The sequence below is a fragment of the Tupaia chinensis genome, unplaced genomic scaffold, assembly GCF_000334495.1.
Source record: "Tupaia chinensis unplaced genomic scaffold, TupChi_1.0 Scaffold144624_1, whole genome shotgun sequence".
In the NCBI taxonomy this organism is placed as follows: Eukaryota; Metazoa; Chordata; class Mammalia; order Scandentia; family Tupaiidae; genus Tupaia; species Tupaia belangeri.
In genome coordinates, this window is record NW_006204485.1 from 699,250 (window position 1) to 703,747 (window position 4,498).

General features: G+C 39.6%; 1 pseudogene; it reads right to left on the reverse strand.

The window, feature by feature from the left end:
- Positions 1–626: 626 nt before the first annotated feature.
- Positions 627–1,793, reverse strand: LOC102483650 (60S ribosomal protein L6 pseudogene; annotated as a pseudogene).
- Positions 1,794–4,498: the final 2,705 nt, after the last annotated feature.

The following is a 4,498-nucleotide window of genomic DNA, read 5'->3' on the forward strand; positions in this document are numbered from 1 at the left end:
TTTTTATCAATCCCTCCTTAGCTTGCCTTCATTCACCTGAGTCTTCTAATAACACCTCTAAAAAACCTAGGGTTCCAGAAAGTTCATATAAAATTTCCAAAATTTCAAATACGTTATTTAAATATGTGGCCACTTAAAAGATACCACATCACAGAAAATCTGGCAATTGTTATATAGGAAAGGAATTTTAAAAGATGGGCATTTGGAGTATTCTGACTTTGGAGAAACAGATCCATAAAATCAGGGAGGAGGAGAAGGTGAGTAAGGCAAAGCATCTGCTTCTCATGAGCTGAAGGACATCTGGGAGCACAGTTGACTTTATAATGCAGGCTATTCAAAGCCATTAAAATACATTTTCTTACTAATTATTTGAAATGTCTATCAAATTTGCTTTGGATTTCTAATTATCTCTGGAACGTTGATTCAAAAGCTTTATAACAGATGTGGTGCTAAATATGAATTTAGTTGAACTTTCATTGTAAATTTCTGTTTATCTTCTTCCAAAACTAGAGACATCCAAGGACTAAACAATGGTAGGTGATATATAATAAAACAGCTCATTAAATAATTTCCAATGTATAACTTTTTTTATGATCAGTTATTTAGTTAGGTTCTTGGCAAAAAATTTAGAACACCAACTTGTGAGGATAAACTCCATTTGTAAGGGCAAGCACAGATCACAGGTAGCCCTGGATCTGAGGAACAGCTTTGATTTTTGGTAAAATTTGCAAGTCCACAGGTTTCTGATCAACCTAGCACTGCTCTGAAATCTCATATTACGTCTTTTCTCTGTCGAAGATCTCACCTTCCTGGTGTCTGGGCTTCCACAGTCTTTTTCTTGAGGTAAGCATCTGTAAGGTGATTTGGGATTTTAACTTTGCTCGTATCAATTTTTGTGGCGGTGTCAATGACAAATTTCTGGTGTGTTCTAGGCAGTGGAACTTAGTTGAGAACCAGAGGCCCAGTCACGAGTAGCAAGCCACTGCTCAGCTGTTCAGGAAAACCACCCTCTTGCCTCTGTGGCGTCCAGTGAGGATGATCAGAATGGTCCCGGGAGTGACGCTGGCTCGCAGCTTTCTCACATGCTGACTGAAGGGTTTTTTGCCTTGGCTTAACGGCTTTCAAGGCACATCGTCAGTAGGATAATACCTAGACATTTTGCACAGTTTAACCACCCGGGTACCACCATTCTTGTCTCCACCAACTGGTTTTGTGACAGTAGCAAGACCCTTCTTTTTCTTTTCGATCCTGGATTTAGTGGCTGAGCATTTCCTCATGTACATGGCCTTCCTGGGATACATGGCAGATTGGGAGTATCTGCCAATGCCCTGGACTAGGACAGGGTTTCGGCTGCAATGGGGCTTCCCCTTCTTGGGCTTTTTAGCCTTGGGGTCACCCTTTTTCACCTTGCCACTGGCATCAGCCTTCTTGGCATCAGGTTTCTTCTCCCTAGTATCCTGCTTTGCAACTTTTTCACCTGCCGTCTTGTATAGTGGGAAAGAGAACTAAACTCCATCCCAGTGTTTAACTTCTTAGGTGGCAAAATGGATCATCACTCTTAAAAATAATGTTATTTCCTTAGAGGGCTGTATTAGTTTCCTACAGTTACTATAACAAAGTACCACAAGCGTGGTGCTTTAAAATAACAGAAGTTTATTCCCTCGCATTCTGGAGACCAGAAGTCTTAAATGCATATCATTAAACTGAAATCGGCATGTTGTCAGAGTCATACATCCTCTGTAGCAGCAGCCCTCAACCTTTTTGGTACTGAGGACTGGTTTCCTGGAAAACATTGCATTCAATGGATGGGGTTGAGTGGGATGGCTCTGGGATGAGTCAGGCCCATTCTGTTTATTGTGCACGTTATTGCTATTATCGTTACATTATAATGTCTAATGAAATAATTACACGACTCACTAAAATGTAGTTTTTGCAGCTGTTTCCAGTGCCAGCAACACTCCCTGAGTTCTACCTCAGATTAGCAGGCATTATATTCTGATAAGGAGTGTGCAACCCGGATCCCTGAAATGAGCAGTTCACAGAAGGGTTTGGGGCTTCTCTGAGAATCTAGTGCTGCGGCTGCTCTGATGGGAGGTGGAGCTCAGGCGATGAGTAATGAAGGGTGGCACTTGGCTGGCTCAAGCCCTGCTCACCTCCTGCTGTGCAGCCCTGTTCCGAACAGGTCCTCAACCAGTGCTGTTCCTGAATCAACACTGTTAGGGACCCCTGCTCTATACACTAGGGGAGAATCCATCCCTTGCTTTTTCTCGTGTTTACTGGTTGACAGTATTCTTCAAATTGTGGCCACGTCATTTCGATCTCTGCCTCTATGGTCACAATGCCTCTTCCTCTTCTCTGTATGTTGTTGACAGTGTTTTGGGTTTCTACATCCTTAGCAATGTTTTTTTTTTTTTTCTTTTTTCAAATATATACTGAGAGAGAAGAGTTGAAATATTTCATTACAATTACAGATTTGCCTGTTTCTCTTTTTGATTCTCTCAGTTTTTGTGTATTTTGAAGCTCTGTTGTTGGGAGCATACACAATTCATATTGTTATCTGTTCTTGACTTAATTCTTTTCGTTTCATAAAGTAACTCTCAATATATGGGTATTATTTCTTGTCTCACAGTTTCCTGTGTCTCACACTAATATAGTCACCATAGTTTTCCTCTAATTAGTGTTCTCGTGGTGTGTCTTTTTGCATCCTTTCATTTCTTTTTACTATTTCCTTTCTTTATATCTAAAGTACATTTTCTGTACATAATATATAGTTTCATGGTTTTCCCCAGTTACTATTATTAGCCCATACTATCACTGTCTTCATCCCCCTGCTTTTGTTGGCTGAAACCTCTGCATGAGTCAAATAATTCAAGAATGTTCTTACAGCTCACAGAAATGAGTTATATGATTATTTAAGCTTCAGTTCTTTTTAATTTGTGGTCATAGCCAGAAAGGACTTTTTAAACAAGGACATGTATATTCTCCTTTTTGTTTATAGTACAACTATGCAGACTAAAGTTTGTCTCTTTCTTGTCTATACTTCCTGAAATTCCCAAAAGTAACTAATGCTTTTTTTTTAAAGAGGTTTTTGCTATTTCCTGAAAAACCCAAAAGTAACTAATGCTTTTTTTTTTTAAAGAGGTTTTTGCTATAGGGTGCGTGCACTTGCCAGAAAGACAGAGACAGAGAGACAGAAAGTGAGAAGTCACCCCCTAGGGAGGATGGCCACACCACAATCCCTTCTCCTCCATTCTCCTCTGGGGATCTTGGGCACGCACGCACACACGCCCACCATGAGTTTAAGCCACCTGGTTCGGGACTCAAACTGTGGTTGACTACATGGGAGTCCAATGACATAGCCATTATGCTAACTGCTGGTCCCACTAATGCTTTTTTTCATTCCGACGTTTTACAGCCCAGTAAATTAAACTTAGCAGGTACATTATATAAGACGCTTGGTGCAATAGGAGATCATTTAATGAACAGCTTTGCTAAAGCCTGGCAAGTTTCTTTTTTTTTCTTTTTTGTAAAATTTGTATTTTCCAATTTAGTCTCCCAAGATAGGACTAGCTTCAACTGCAGATAATATTCATTTGAACAATACAGAAATGTATTCCTTTTCCTGTTAAGCCCTGGCGGTTGAAAGAGAATTTGGTCATTTTGGTTCCACAAAGCCTTTAAGAACTGAGATTCTTTCCAGTTCATCAGTCTGTTATTTCTGTGGCAGGGTCCTTGTCTTCAAGGTTTCAGAGCATTCCAGACAGTGGAATAGAGGAGGAATCAAAGAAGAAAGGCAAAGGGTATGTTCTAGCTATTTTTAATGAAGCCACCTGAAAATTTCATCTCCTTCCTACGGAAGTGGATAGGTGCTCTTCTTTTCCTCAGAGAGCTTTGTGTCCTAAATATGAAGACTGAGGTAAGAGAGCCTCCCAATGGCTCTCCCTTACCTTTTATTTATCTTGCAGTGAATGTTGTCCTACATATGTGCTTTGTTTGGTCTGTATTGTTTAACTTTTTAACTACTTCTTATTTAATTTTTCTTAATTAATCTATGTAAAATATGGACTTCTGGCTTTTCTTGAATGTCTGACAGATCTATAACAATATGGCATGCATTTCCAAGGGAATAGTTGGATTTGCCTACAGCCTCCTTTTCTGAAGGCAGCCTGCACTCTGCAGAAAGCTGAGGTTGTTGTCACTCCCTATTCTTAACCTACAAGCCAGCCTCCTGGGCCCCCATAGGCATTTGTTGAAACTACTCCTGTTTTACATTCTTGCCCCAGGGCAGTGGCCACCCAATTATTTTATATTTGCATAATGAAGGAAAGTGACTCTGGAAAGTTCTTAAGTTGCTATAAGCAACTTTGAACACTGAAGCTTATTTCAATTTAGTTTCTTACCATCTCATATATTTTTTAATCTCCCTTTCACTAAAAGATACTTAGATTGATTCTCATTTTTATTATGCACAAACTTATATGTATTTTTATATACATAT